The sequence below is a fragment of the Triturus cristatus genome, chromosome 6 (assembly GCF_964204655.1).
Source record: "Triturus cristatus chromosome 6, aTriCri1.1, whole genome shotgun sequence".
Classification (NCBI taxonomy): Eukaryota; Metazoa; Chordata; class Amphibia; order Caudata; family Salamandridae; genus Triturus; species Triturus cristatus.
Genome location: NC_140589.1, coordinates 12,434,881 through 12,450,054, shown reverse-complemented (window position 1 = coordinate 12,450,054; position 15,174 = coordinate 12,434,881). Strand labels below are relative to the sequence as shown.

Sequence of the window (15,174 nt, the reverse complement as noted above, 5' to 3'; positions counted from 1 at the left end):
CCCTCCTGTACCTGTAGACTCATCCCCCCACCCCAGTTCTCTCCTTTACCAGCATACTCGCCGCCCCCACCCAAGTACCCTCCTTTACCTGCAGACTCTCCCCCCACCCCAGTACCCTCCTTTATCTGCAGACTCTCCCCCCACCCCAGTACCCTCCTGTACCTGCAGACTCTCTCCGTGAACCCTCCTTTAGCTGTCCTTCTCCCTCAGTCCCCTCCTTTACCTGCAGACTCTTCCCCCTCCTTCCTCTCCCGTACCCCCGTAGTACCCTCTGGTCCCTCCTTTACCTACAGACTCTCCCCCTCTCCCCCAGTACCTCCAGTGCCCCCTGTACCTACAGTCTCCTCCTCCCTCCGTGCCCTCCTCCACCACCTGCAGTCTCCCCCCCTCCTGTCCCTCCTCCCCCTCCTTTATCTGCAGACTCTCCCCCTCTCCCTCCGTACCCGCCTGTACCTGCAGTCTCTCCCCCCCCCTTCTGTCCCTCCTCTCCGTCCCTTACCTGCAGACTCCCCTCCAGTGCCCTCTGGTCCCTCCTGTACCTGCAGTCTTCTCCTCCTCCCTCTGTGCCCTCCTCCACCTCCAGTACCTGCAGTCTCTGCCCCTCCTTTACCTGCAGACTCTCCTCCAGTGCTCTCTGGTCCCTCCTGTACCTGCAGTCTCCTCCTCCCTCTGTGCCCTCCTCCACCGCCTGCAGTCTCTCCCCCTCCTGTACCTCCTCCCTTTACCTGCAGACTCCCCTCCAGTGCCCTCTGGTCCCTCCTGTACCTGCAGTCTCCTCCTCCCTCTGTGCCCTCCTCCACCGCCTGCAGTCTCTCCCCCTCCTGTACCTCCTCCCTTTACCTGCAGACTCTCCTCCAGTGCCCACTGGTCCCTCCTGTACCTGCAGTTTCCTCCTCCCTCTGTGCCCTCCTCCACCTCCAGTACCTGCAGTCTCTCCCCCTCCTTTACCTGCAGACTCTCCTCCAGTGCCATCTGGTCCCTCCTGTACCTGCAGTCTCCTCCTCCCTCTGTGCCCTCCTCCACCGCCTGCAGTCTCTCCCCCTCCGGTCCCTCCTCTCTTTACCTGCAGACTCTCCTCCAGTGCCCACTGGTCCCTCCTGTACCTTCAGTTTCCTCCTCCCTCTGTGCCCTCCTCCACCTCCAGTACCTGCAGTCTCTCCCCCTCCTTTACCTGCAGACTCTCCTCCAGTGCCTCCTGTACCTGCAGACTCCCCTCCAGTGCCCTCTGATCCCTCCTGTACCTGCAGTCTCTCCCCCTCCTTTACCTGCAGACTCCCCTCCAGTGCCCTCTGGTCCCTCCTGTACCTGCAGACTCCCCTCCAGTGCCCTCTGGTCCCTCCTGTACCTGCAGTCTCTCCCCCTCCTTTGCCTGCAGACTCTCCTCCAGTGCCCACTGGTCCCTCCTGTACCTGCAGTCTCCTCCTCCCTCTGTGCCCTCCTCCACCTCCAGTACCTGCAGTCTCTCCCCCTCCTGTACCTGCAGACTCCCCTCCAGTGCCCTCTGGTCCCTCCTGTACCTGCAGTCTCTCCCCCTCCTTTGCCTGCAGACTCTCCTCCAGTGCCCACTGGTCCCTCCTGTACCTGCAGTCTCCTCCTCCCTCTGTGCCCTCCTCCACCTCCAGTACCTGCAGTCTCTCCCCCCCCTTTACCTGCAGACTCTCCCCCAGTGCCTCCTATACCTGCAGTCTCCTCCTCCCTCTGTGCCCTCCTCCACCGCCTGCAGTCTCTCGCCCTCCTGTACCTCCTCTATTTACCTGCAGACTCTCCTCCAGTACCCTCTGGTCCCTCCAGTGCCCTCTGGTCCCTCCAGTGCCCACTGGTCGCACCTGCAGTCTCCTCCTCCCGCTGTACCCTCCTCTCCCTCCTTTACCTGCAAACTCTACCCCTCTCCCTCCGTACCTGCAGTCTCTCTCCCTCCTTTACCTGCAGACTCTCCCCCTCTCGCCTCTGGTAGTTGCTCTGCCTCGAGACAGCCCTTCGGACCCGGAAGTTCCGCCTCTGAGGCTCGAGCGCGGCCATAGAAAGAGGACTGCGCTGCCTGACGCCAGGCAGAGGCCTGTCCAACCACTAGAGCGCTGACCCGGACGTAGACGGGCCCACACGGGCGCCATGATGGGGCAGGTCAGAGAGCTGCATGGGTGTCTGCCCTCTCCCTGCCCCTGGGCAGGTCTGACCAGCTGCACCAGCTAATAGTGTCTGCCCTCTCTCTGCCCCTGGGCAAGTCTGACCGACTTTAGGAGCCAGCAGTGTCTGCCCTCTCTCTGCCCCTGGGCAGGTCTGACTGACTTTAGGAGCCAGCAGTGTCTGCCCTCTCGCTGCCCCTGGGCAGGTCTGACCAGCTGCACCAGCCAATAGTGTCTGCCCCTGGGCAGGTCTGACTGACTTTAGGAGCCAGCAGTGTCTGCCCTCTCTCTGCCCCGGGTAGGTCTGACCGACTGCAGGAGCCGGGGGTGTCTGCCCTCTCTCTGCCCCTGGGCAGGTCTGACCGAGTGCAGGAGCTGGGGGTGTCTGCCCTAATGGGGCCCCTGGGCAGGCCAGACCAGCTGCAGGAGCCGGGGTGTCTGCCCTCATGGGGCCCCTGGGCAGGTCTGACCAGCTGCACCTTGCACTGGACACCGCCTGGAGCCTTCCAAGGGCAGCACAGATACCAGGTGGTATTCATTCATTTTTGGAGTCAGTGTGAACTTTTATTAAATGCAGGTTTTGTGCAGCTGTCTCAGAGCAAGTGGCAGGGTGGAATGAGAGGCTCTCCCAACAACTGCGCCTCAGTAACAGTGACAACGCGGAGACTTAAGCATCTCTCTAGGGTTACTATAGGGGACTTTATTTGGGAGGACCATCTTAGGTGTCTGCGTTTCAAACCTGTCAACATTTGGGAACAGAAAAGGGGGAGCTTTAGAGAAAAAATATGGCAGATGTTTTCCTCATTAACGTGAACTGGAGCAAGGATGTTCTTGTAAGAATCAGGAGGGTTGCATGTGAGACTCTTCCCTGCATACCCGTATTCATCTTTAGGATAACATTCCCACTTCTTTTAACCAGGAAATGCTGTTTATTTAACTTTTCAACATTACAACGTCCTCCATTTCAATACAAATTAACTGAGAAATGTAAAATGTCCTACCTAGAATCAGGGAAAGTTACAATTTTAGTCAGAAAACGAAGGCAAACATGATGTCTTTAAACCTAATTCCTATTTACATCAAATATACAGGCAAACCACGACGCCCATAAAAGCATGGTCTGAAACTACATGCACATAGTTAATTAAAGTCAACCAATCACAATCATGTCCAACAAAATGGTCCCCTTACCCTCCCATCATTGGCTTTTCTTGCGGGAAGTGCAAGAACAGCCCCTCTCTCTGCATTCGATGCTTCCAGTCGGTCTGCTTCTTCTCTAAAACTTCAAGACCATCTGAAGCCTCCTCAGACCCTTCACATGTGCTCCTTAAAATAAACGTCACCATCAGTCCATGAAGGTTTATCCGGGCACTGCAACCACGCGGCATCATCGACATGGAAGCAGTTTAATTCCATTCCACCCCACACAAAACCGTGAAGGGAACTGGTTGAGGGAAGAGTAGCAAGCAGCTCCCTCAAAGAAACCAGCATCTGTTTGCACCTCTACTTTCATCGTCCTCTTATCCCCCAAAACACCCACACCTGCAGTTGTCCAGAAAAGCCGGAAGGTGCAGTCCTATGGCCCACCTCACAATGGTGAACATTGCCCATCTAGGGTAAAGGGCAACCCAGAGAAGTCCAGCGCTGCCACATCAGCAACCTTTTCACATGAATTAAGACATAATCACACGATGAATTTGCCAATACCTGTTGCCTTGATAAGCCATCATTACCTGGCCACCTACAAAGCAGATTCAAGCCATAGTTCACATCCTTAAAGTATAAATACCAGAGTTCCAGCAGATTTAACAATCTGATTCTGTTTAAAGATTTGCAGACACTCGTGAGTTCTGATCCTGGTTTATCCGCCACCAGAGTGTGACCCACCAAAACACTGATCGGAAGGATTTGAACATCTGTAGGGCTTTCATGGGGCTGACCTCCATGTCCAGAACTAATAGGCACCAAGCTGGGGTCCTCCAAAGTGAACTAACCAGAATCGACTCCGCTCGCTGTCTCCGGGTCCTAGCTGCGACATGACGGATGGTCACAAATGGATGAAACATACAGTTTAGCCCCTTACCCCAATCCTTTCAAAATGAATCTACCTGTGTTGCCTCTGGGTCCGGTCTTAAAATGAGGAATATTGCAACTTGGGTATTTAACCAGATAATGAACGGGTCCCTCTGTGGGGATTTAAGGTGCAGCTTCACCGGCTGGTGATCCCCAAAACTCAATTCTGAGCCCCGGGACAATCTGAAGGACAAAGAAGTCTCACACAATCTTGCAGCACTTGGCTGGACAGGTTGTAGTTCCGCCCCCAGTAATAAAAGGGCATAAGTGTCACGTTACGGCGCTTGCCGTCCCCCTCCACGAAGACGCACACACAGAGACGACCCGGAATACTCACTTCCGGGCGGAAGTCGAGTACCGGTCTAGTCGTTCACAGGGGCACTAGGGTCAAGGAAGCGCTTCCGGGGGAAACGCTTATACGTCGCGTTTCCCACCGGTTCGGCGCTTCGTATTCTCTTCGAGTACCCGAGCCGCGAGGAGCGAGATTACCGTCCTGAAGCCTAAGGAAGTGAACGCCGTCCCTCTCCACTGGAACCCTGATTTTACCTTCGTCCACACTTCGGAACCAGTCCAGGCTTCTCAGGTTTTCCAAACCCTTGCCCCCTAGACTTCCCGGGCGGTTGAAGGGTTCCCCTGCTTTTGTGTCTGTGTGGAAAGTGAGCTTGCTATTGATGATTTGCCACAGTTTGTTTTGCCTAAAGCGCGCAGAGCGCCTTTCCTGATTTCCATTGATGATTTTGCCTATTGATGATTTGCCACAGTTTGTTTTGCCTAAAGCGCGCAGAGCGCCTTTCCTGATTTCCATTGATGATTTTGCCTAGTGATGATTTGCCACAGTTTGTTTGCCTAAACGCGCAGAGCGCCAATTCTGTTTCCATTGCTGATTTTTCCTTTGCTGATTTTGCCAATGTGTATGTGCTGAATTGCCATTGAGGGATTTCCGTTGATCTTTCGCAGAAGCACCCTGCTGTTTTGTTTTCTCTACTCGGGAGCAGGGTTTAAACTCTGAGTGCCGCTTCCAGGGTTGTTCTTTGGGAAACTAGATTGCTTTCCACTGACCACGGTGTAGAAGCACCGACATTTGCTTTACTCTTAGCCTGTCCTCAGCACTTCACCTGCGCTACTGCCGTGTAGCGACCGGCGTCCCCGCAGTCAGGGTGAGTTCCTTGAGTCTAGGACAGGACCTAGCTCTGTGTGTGTTTCCACGGTGGTTGGGGGGTTCTTCACTGACCATAGTCTTCCTCTTTTGTAGGTCATTCTGAGATACCCTGCACCCCTACCTACCGCTTTCACTCAAGCTCCTTTCCCTGCGTCCATCTCATCCCTGCTGGGTTCTACGGTCCACGAGGGTCAGGTGGGTGCAGGGACGGGCGCTCCTGTCGTCTCTGCGGAATCGCTGCACAAGCAGAGGTAAGTCTTGTGGAGCAACCTGACAATAAGGCAGCAAGATAATCTGTAATGTTTGCGCCACCTCGACCGCCCTATGTTGAAGCAGCCAGGTCGGGTCTTCCCCTGAATGGGAAACAGATGTTGAACCTTTGTTGGTCCCACCAGACTCTGCCCCTTGAGGACCGTGAACCTGACCTCTGCTGACTGTGCTGGGCGACTATCGTCTGTCACGTGCCCCACCAAAACCCTGGGGAGAAAGGTTCTTTAGAGATGGCCGCACTGTCCTGTAAGTGTTTGGCTGACTACTCCGTGGTCGCTCACAAAGCCACCGTCCAACAAGCCCTACATAGCATCCAGGCCTTTCTCCAGGGCTAACTTCTCCAACTTGGGATTGTCTTGCAAGAAAATAAAAAGCCTGCCCTCAGTGGCTATGGCACAGCTGGCATTCCCATGGAAGCAAAGTGCCATTTGGTCCACCCAGAGAAGATGTCCAGATCCACTGGCGCCTTAGATTTCTCAGGAACTTTACTAATTCCACAATCTTAGAGGCCTGGACAAATGTAACAACTTGCCCTGCCAAGAGCCCCATGACCTGTCCATACCCTTCTGGGTATACTTCTCAAAGAAGGTAATCACTTTGGGGTTATAACTGGCGAAGCTATAACGCTGTCCTTGATAGAGGACCAAGGCCATCAACCCAGAGCTGAGTAGGGGTGTGGTGGTGCTTAAGACAGGTGGGAGGTAGGGTGGTGGTGGTAGGGTACTGGTCGGGTGGAGGTGGCTATGGTGGTAAGTGGGTGATAGGGTGAGGGTGGGTTTAGGCTGGGGTGGTGGTAGGTTGGTGGTGGGAGTGTGAGTGTGATGGTGATGGTGGTGGTAGTCGTAGGGTGGTAGTAGGGAGGTGGGTGGTGGCGCTAGGGATGGTGGTAAGGTGGTGGGTAGGGTGGCGGTGGTAAAGATGGTAACTGGGTGGTAGAGTGAGAGTGGGTTTAGGCTGGGGGTGGTGGTAGAGTGGTGGTAGGTTGGTGGTGGGAGTGTGGTGGTGGTAGGGTGGCAGTAGGGAGGTGGCGGTACAGAATGATTGGGTGGTGTCACTAGGGATGCTGGTAAGGTGGTGGATAGAATGGTGGTAGGGTGGTGGGAGTAGGATGTTGGTGGGGTAGTTGTTGGGTGTGCGTTGATGGTGGTGATGGTATGGTGTTGGTAGTAGGATGGCGTTGGTGGTATGTGAATGGTTCAATTCTCCCAACTGTCTAACAGGTATTTCTTTGAGATGGGTAGGGTTGGGGCATAGACAGGTACATGTGATGGACAGCTTGACAGGTCAGTCTAATCTCTCAATGTTCTACTGTTGGTGGGTCTGCAATGCCTGCACGGTTTCGGTTGTGTATGGTGTGTGATTGTCTGTGCCCTCTATTATGGCGGCTTTGAGACCAGGGCTGTTCATGGGTTTGGCATGTTTCCCCTTGGTTCAGTCTACCTCTGCTCTTATGGATTGTGTATTATTTAGGGACGGGCACTGTGTAACCACAAACATACGTGTTCTGACCCCACATTCAGCTCTTCACCCTTTGGCTCTTATCACAGCATCCACAGTATCCACTTGTATTTACTGACCATAGAATGGAATGTAAAACATAACAAGCATAAAAAATGCAATAGGTCTCGCCTTTCATTAAGTTAAAGCCATTTGCTTTGCTATACAATACCATTAGCAAAGCAAATGGCTTTAACTTAATCAAAGGCGAGACCTATTGCATTTTCAATGTTTGTTATAAATGGCGTGAGTTGAACCATCTGTGGGATTTTTTCTGAGTGAAAGGCATCACAAAACGAAGCACGTCTGTAACACAAACTGTATGATTTTTACTCTTTCATCCATCCATAGATGTGCTAATTTATCCAAGAACTCAGTTGGCAATCCGGCACTTGTGGCCTGGGGTTAACAGCTTTGATTCTATCACTACTAGGATTGGCTTAAAAAATCCCAGTATATGGAATGTTGTGAAAGTGTCACACTTGAGAGCCTTGCCAGCAATGCAGGGATGTGTGTGTTCGTGTAAATACGTAGTATTGAGTCTGTGCCTGTACCTGTGTTGTGGGGGCAGTAATGTATTATTAGCATGGGTGCCTGCATGTGTATTGTGTGTGTGCCAGTCTATGATGCAAGCAGGACAATGCCGTTTGCCGGCGTGAGCACTTTAATGGGGACTGTTCAATCAGCCATTAGCAAATTATTATCAAAATCGTTGAAAAAGTCTACTCGAAGAAACATCAATTTTAACCAATCGATTTATTGGTTTGAAGAACAATACTTGTATTCAGTATTTTCCAAATGAATGATATTCAAGACAGCTGGGAAAAACCATCCAGTATGTTTTAACGATGTACCCAATGCATTTCGGGTCAAAAAAGAACCCTTCTTCAGGGGTAATCTTTAACGGTCAGAATAACTAAAAAGAAAGAGAAGCAATCAATCGAGAGTCCTCATAATCATCTTATACAACGAGAGATCACAACAATCTATGTGTAAGTTAAAAAGCAAAGAGAACATGCAATGAATAACAAGGCTCGTTGAAACTGATCACAAAGCGAAAAATAATCGTAAGTATATGCAACAAACTATCAAAAAGTGCCTGCGCTGCACAATTTAAACCAGTGAGAATGAAATGTAAAAATGGTCCCTTCGTGAATAAAATGCCGTGATTCAAATGTGAGGTATGTTCGTAACAAAATAGTGCTCGTTGAAGTCAAGAAATCACCCGTGAACGGCAAACATTTGAAAGTATAAGCTCGGAAAAAAGACCGTAAACGTACCCATTCAAAAGTTGAATTCGTATCAAATGGAAACACGTCACTGTCAGAGACGCATCAGGAGCAGGAAAGCATGTTAGCATAGAATTGAAGAGATATAAATAGTAAAAAGAGAAGACAGATCGTAACGTAGTGGAAAAGTGTCAACGACATAGAAATAGGCTCGTGCAACGACAGAATCCCTCGATAAAGTTGTGTGTTAACGTGGAAGTGAAGAGAAAAACTAATAGTGGATATAAATAGTAAAAAGAGAAAAGAGAAGACAGGTTGTAGATAAGTGTCAAAGACATAGAAATGGGCTCGTGTGTTAACAGAATCCCTCAATAAAGTTGCGTGTTAACTTAGAAGTGAAAAGTAATAATGAATTCAAAAAATGGGTTATGGAACAACAAAAATTACTCAAACAAGTTGCATCATCATACAAGGGAACATAAAACATATTATTCAATTCCTTCTGCGTGAGGGATCGAGGTGTACAAAGAAGTTACATCTATGGTACATAGTAACCAATGGCTTATGTCTTTTAGATCAAGATTTTTCAACAGGTTGAGTAAAGCAGTGGTATCGTTGAGGTAAGATTGCTGTTTTTGTACAATTGGTTGTAAAAAATGGTCAAGGTATTTACCTATCGGTTCACTTAATGATCCACATGCCGACACGATAGGGCGGAAGGGTGGTTTCTCCAAGTTTTTATGAATCTTAGGCAGCATGTATAATTTGGGTCTTCGTGGGTGAGTTATGTATAGGAACTTCTCTGTTTTTTGATTGATCCAACCCATTTGAACAGCACGTGTGAGTATCTGATTAAGAATGTTTTGATAGCTTTGTGTCGGATCTTGATCCAATTTCGTGTATGTATCTGCATCCATAATGTGGTTCATAACACTTTCTTCATAGAAAGCCGTGTCAAGAACGACAAGGGCTCCACCTTTATCAGCCTTGGTGAATGTAATGGAGGAATTGTTGGCGAGTTGTTTCAAAGTGCTCCATTCTTTGGCTGTCAAATTCTCCTTGGTGCGTTTATGGAAATTGATATTGGCAATTTCTGCTTTAACCAATCTTTCAAAACAGTCAATAGATTTGTGTGAAATAGGAGAACAGAATGTACTTCTGGGTTTAAATTCTTTGGTAGAACCTACAGCTTCTAATGATGTAGATGGATCAAGTGTCGTATTGGATGGTTCGATGGTATTGAAAAAATATTTCAAGCGTAATATTCTAACAAACTTGAAAAAAGAAATTTCGGTTTCAGCAACATTGCTTTTATATGTAGGTACAAAAGAGGTACCTTTGTTGAGAACTGCAATTTGTGCTTGTGAAAGATGATGTTTAGAAATGTTCACGACTAAGTTGCTCTTGTTTTGCTGCGTAGAGATCTCTTGTCGGTTTCTGAGAGTTGTTCTTTTCCTTTTGCTTCGCCTTGTTTTTGTGTGGATTGTTCTGGTTGGTGATTTGAGGCAGGGCTGGTGGCCAAGAAAGATTTGCGCGCTTCGGTGCCAATAGCGGTGTTATCTACATTTTGTGGCACTTTAGCTGGATGCTTTATAGGAGGACGGGTTTGAGCGACTTCAGAATCAGAAACAACGCTCTCTTGAGAAGAATTAACATTGGTGGGTTTTTGCCACTTACGTTGACTGTAAACTTCTGCCCACGTATAGACCTCATCTAACTTATAATCGATGGTATCTCTGCGGAATTTCTTGATTTTCCGTTCATGTATTTCTTTTGCGTATCTATCGAGTTTTCCATTGAGATCTGTTAGAAGTTCATCCCAGTTATCTGGTTCTTTTTTTGATAATTCATCTTTGATGGTTGTTATTTCAGTTTCAAGAGATTTGAGGATATTGGAGAGTTCTTCGACAATTAAAAGAATGAGATCAAGTGAACATTTATTGAGAATTTGGTACCACCTTTCCATGAACAATTTATTGGTTTTGCACAACATTGGTTTAAGAGCAATCCGCAAGCCCCTGGGGATCCTTTGAGCTTTATGATAATGAATTAGAGTGGTTGCATGTAGTCTTTGATTGATTTCTTTGCGACTAATGTATTCAAGTTGTTTCAATAATTGAGCAGCTGTTGATACTTGAGGACTGAAGAGTCTTGCTTCTCGAATTAAATCATATATCTCGGAAGCTGCTTCTGTGGAAAATGCTAGTGTGTCTGCTTTATTAGCAGTCAGCGAGGCTATCTCTTCAAATGACATTTTTATGGTGGTGCGACGTTGGAGACAGAGGATACAGTTGTGCAATACAAAACAATGGCCAACGTGCACACTTTTCAAATGTTCAACCAAAAATAACACTGTTTTAGCAAAATGTGCTCAGAACGCCAATTCGCCTATCCAATGGCGACGTAGGTAATTTGCCAGTCTATGATGCAAGCAGGACAATGCCGTTTGCCGGCGTGAGCACTTTAATGGGGGCTGTTCAATCAGCCATTAGCAAATTATTATCAAAATCGTTGAAAAAGTCTACTCGAAGAAACATCAATTTTAACCAATCGATTTATTGGTTTGAAGAACAATACTTGTATTCAGTATTTTCCAAATGAATGATATTCAAGACAGCTGGGAAAAACCATCCAGTATGTTTTAACAATGTACCCAATGCATTTCGGGTCAAAAAAGAACCCTTCTTCAGGGGTAATCTTTAACGGTCAGAATAACTAAAAAGAAAGAGAAGCAATCAATCGAGAGTCCTCATAATCATCTTATACAACGAGAGATCACAACAATCTATGTGTAAGTTAAAAAGCAAAGAGAACATGCAATGAATAACAAGGCTCGTTGAAACTGATCACAAAGCGAAAAATAATCGTAAGTATATGCAACAAACTATCAAAAAGTGCCTGCGCTACACAATTTAAACCAGTGACAATGAAATGTAAAAATGGTCCCTTCGTGAATAAAATGCCGTGATTCAAATGTGAGGTATGTTCGTAACAAAATAGTGCTCGTTGAAGTCAAGAAATCACCCGTGAACGGCAAACATTTGAAAGTATAAGCTCGGAAAAAAGACCGTAAACGTACCCATTCAAAAGTTGAATTCGTATCAAATGGAAACACGTCACTGTCAGAGACGCATCAGGAGCAGAAAAGCATGTTAGCTGTAACGCCCTGAACGTCTCAGGATCGTTTAACAGACACGATAATGAGAACGCAACCACTTGTGAAGGTTTAGTTATTTTAATGAAGGCAAAAATAATACAAGGAATAAACAAAGGTTATAGTCACTGGAATCCTCCAGGCTAAGTACGTTACCAGCCCACAGCACGGATGGTCCTAACCGTCCTCTGCATATACGCCGATCCCGGCGTATGCCAACAGAGGGCAGAAATGAAATGGCCGACAATGCCAATCGGTAGGCTGTGAGGGGCACGAAGAGTGTTGGGGAGAATCGAGGAGTCAGGGAAACACCCAGCCGGGGTCTCTACCTGAAGGGAGCAGCCGCTCAACCTCTTCCTCAGACTGCACCGGGACGCGGAGTCACCTCCTGGTGATGCGTCACCGATACCCCAATCACAAGCAAAGAAGACTGAACCGAGAGCAGCCGCTCGATCGATCCTGTGGACTTCCGAGTCTGTAACGCGGCAAACACCTCCTGGTGTGCGTTACAGCTGGCAGTCCCTGTATCTCTGGTCGGGCTGGGAGTTACGACTCCAACCAGCAAAAGCGCCACTGCGCTTTGACTCAGCCGAGTCAAAAAGCGAAGCTCAATGGTTCTCCGGTAGAGCTTCCGGGTCCTTCACAGGTGACGATGGGGCAAGACACGGCCCAGGGAGTAACGACTCGACCTACCTCTGTTCTTGCCTTACTGGAGCACCACTCCGGAACACTGCTCTTCACTAAGCAGGTACGTCGGTGTAAACACAATATCCGACAGCGTTGTACCTCCCGGTTCCTCCCTTTATAGGGCGTGTTTTCCTTGAGTTATGTAACAGCTCTCCTGTTTACATAAGGGCGTGTTTTCCTTGAGTTATGTAACAGCTCTCCTGTTTACATAAGGGCGTGTTTTTCCTTGAGTTATGTAACAGCTCTCCTGTTTACATAACCTCTCAACCGCTAAGCATCCTGGGAGATGTAGTCCGTTTTCGCTGGTTACCGTTTTCCTCCCCTCGCATGACAGGAATTCTTGACATTAGCATAGAATTGAAGAGATATAAATAGTAAAAAGAGAAGACAGATCGTAACGTAGTGGAAAAGTGTCAACGACATAGAAATAGGCTCGTGCAACGACAGAATCCCTCGATAAAGTTGTGTGTTAACGTGGAAGTGAAGAGAAAAACTAATAGTGGATATAAATAGTAAAAAGAGAAAAGAGAAGACAGGTTGTAGATAAATGTCAAAGACATAGAAATGGGCTCGTGTGTTAACAGAATCCCTCAATAAAGTTGCGTGTTAACTTAGAAGTGAAAAGTAATAATAAATTCAAAAAATGGGTTATGGAACAACAAAAATTACTCAAACAAGTTGCATCATCATACAAGGGAACATAAAACATATTATAAGAAACAATTAAATTCAATTCGATCATTGAGGCCCAGGGGTTGGAGTGACTGCAGTTTTTTGGTCCAATAAAACTCAGCACGTGCAAGAGATTTTTGTGGATCAATGTCAGATCTTGGTTTTTGCGCTTCCAGGATGGTAAAGCGAAGTTGAGAAACATTGTGTTTGGCTTCTTTCCAGTGCATAGCGACAGTTGATTTCTCATTCACCAATCGAATATTGCTTTTATGTTCACCAACTCGTGGTTTGATTTTTCGTTCAGTTCTGCCAACATAGATTTTACCGCACGGACATTTGAGTGCATAAATGACATTAGAAGTGTCACAAGTACTTGAATGGCGTAAATCGATTTTATGACCTTTTGTTGGATGGATAAAACAGTTACCAATTATTACATTGTTGCAGTGGACGCAATTTTGGCATTTTTGCATGCCTTTGAATGTTGTCCCGGAAGTCTCAGATTTTTGGTTTAACATTTCTTTCAAGTTTTTGGACCTTTGCATCGCAAAAATAGGTTTCTCTGGAAATAAGGTCAATAAATCAGGTTCAGTGCGGATGATATTCCAATGTTTCATGATTATTGATTTAATGTTGCCAGCTTGAGTCTAATGTTTTAGAACACATACAAGAGGGTTAATTTGTTGTTTGCCTGTAGGTCTTAATAAACTCAAACGGTCTTTGTTGTCAAGTTTTTGTTGAGCTTCCTCTAGGATCCATGGTGGGTAACCTCGTTCAAGGAATCGATCCGAGAAATGATTTATGATAGAGATAGTCTCTTGTGGATCCGACGTGATTCTTTTCAAACGAATGAATTGTGAGAAAGGTAAATGTCTCTTGAGATTAGATTGATGAAAGCTTTCATAATGCAAAGAATTGTTTCTGTCTGTTGGTTTAATGTAAACATTTGTTTTGATGGAACTTTGATCAATTTGAATGCATACATCCAGGAAATTAATCTGGTGGTGCTCAATTTGGTGAGTGAACTTAATGCGATTATGGATATTGTTGAGATGAAGAATGTTAGTTTCAAGATTACTGCGATCGCCGTTCCAGATTATGAAAATATCAATGTAGCGTTTGTATACTACCAAATGTTCGGACCATGCTTGGTTATTCAAGATGTGTTCATATTCCAATTTAGCCATAAAAATTTTGGCGTACGAAGGTGCTCCGGCAAAGCCCATCGATGTGCCGTTGTTTTGGGCGTAAAATGTGCTTTTCCATTCAAAGTAACTATGGTACAGTGCAAACTGAAGCAATTCAATGAGGAATACTTTCTCTGCATCCATGTGATTGTGATTTAATAAAGCCCATTTAATGGCTTCAATTCCTTCTGCGTGAGGGATCGAGGTGTACAAAGAAGTTTACTTTATTGAGGGATTCTGTTAACACACGAGCCCATTTCTATGTCTTTGACACTTATCTACAACCTGTCTTCTCTTTTCTCTTTTTACTATTTATATCCACTATTAGTTTTTCTCTTCACTTCCACGTTAACACACAACTTTATCGAGGGATTCTGTCGTTGCACGAGCCTATTTCTATGTCGTTGACACTTTTCCACTACGTTACGATCTGTCTTCTCTTTTTACTATTTATATCTCTTCAATTCTATGCTAACATGCTTTCCTGCTCCTGACGCGTCTCTGACAGTGACGTGTTTCCATTTGATACGAATTCAACTTTTGAATGGGTACGTTTACGGTCTTTTTTCCGAGCTTATACTTTCAAATGTTTGCCGTTCACGGGTGATTTCTTGACTTCAACGAGCACTATTTTGTTACGAACATACCTCACATTTGAATCACGGCATTTTATTCACGAAGGGACCATTTTTACATTTCATTCTCACTGGTTTAAATTGTGCAGCGCAGGCACTTTTTGATAGTTTGTTGCATATACTTACGATTATTTTTCGCTTTGTGATCAGTTTCAACGAGCCTTGTTATTCATTGCATGTTCTCTTTGCTTTTTAACTTACACATAGATTGTTGTGATCTCTCGTTGTATAAGATGATTATGAGGACTCTCGATTGATTGCTTCTCTTTCTTTTTAGTTATTCTGACCGTAAAAGATTACCCCTGAAGAAGGGTTCTTTTTTGACCTGAAATGCATTGGGTACATCGTTAAAACATACTGGATGGTTTTTCCCAGCTGTCTTGAATATCATTCATTTGGAAAATACTGAATACAAGTATCGTTCTTCAAACCAATAAATCGATTGGTTAAAATTGATGTTTCTTCGAGTAGACTTTTTCAACGATTTT

The 15,174-nt window shown here is 46.4% G+C and overlaps 1 protein-coding gene across 7 annotated transcripts in view; it reads right to left on the bottom strand.

Annotated features, from left to right (window-relative positions):
* Positions 1-2,017, bottom strand: part of KLHDC3 (kelch domain containing 3) — a 445,816-nt gene extending 443,799 nt beyond the window's left edge. For 2 of the 7 annotated variants that reach the window (XM_085610129.1, XM_085610133.1), the window contains exon 1: positions 1,924-2,017. The gene's annotated coding sequence lies outside the window, so the exon portion shown is untranslated. Of the gene's footprint in view, positions 1-88; positions 105-1,649; positions 1,666-1,899 lie in introns of those variants that run through there. The other 5 variants (XR_014962883.1, XM_085610135.1, XM_085610134.1 and 2 more) reach the window with 5 other exon arrangements.
* Between the last annotated feature and the right edge of the window lie 13,157 nt (positions 2,018-15,174).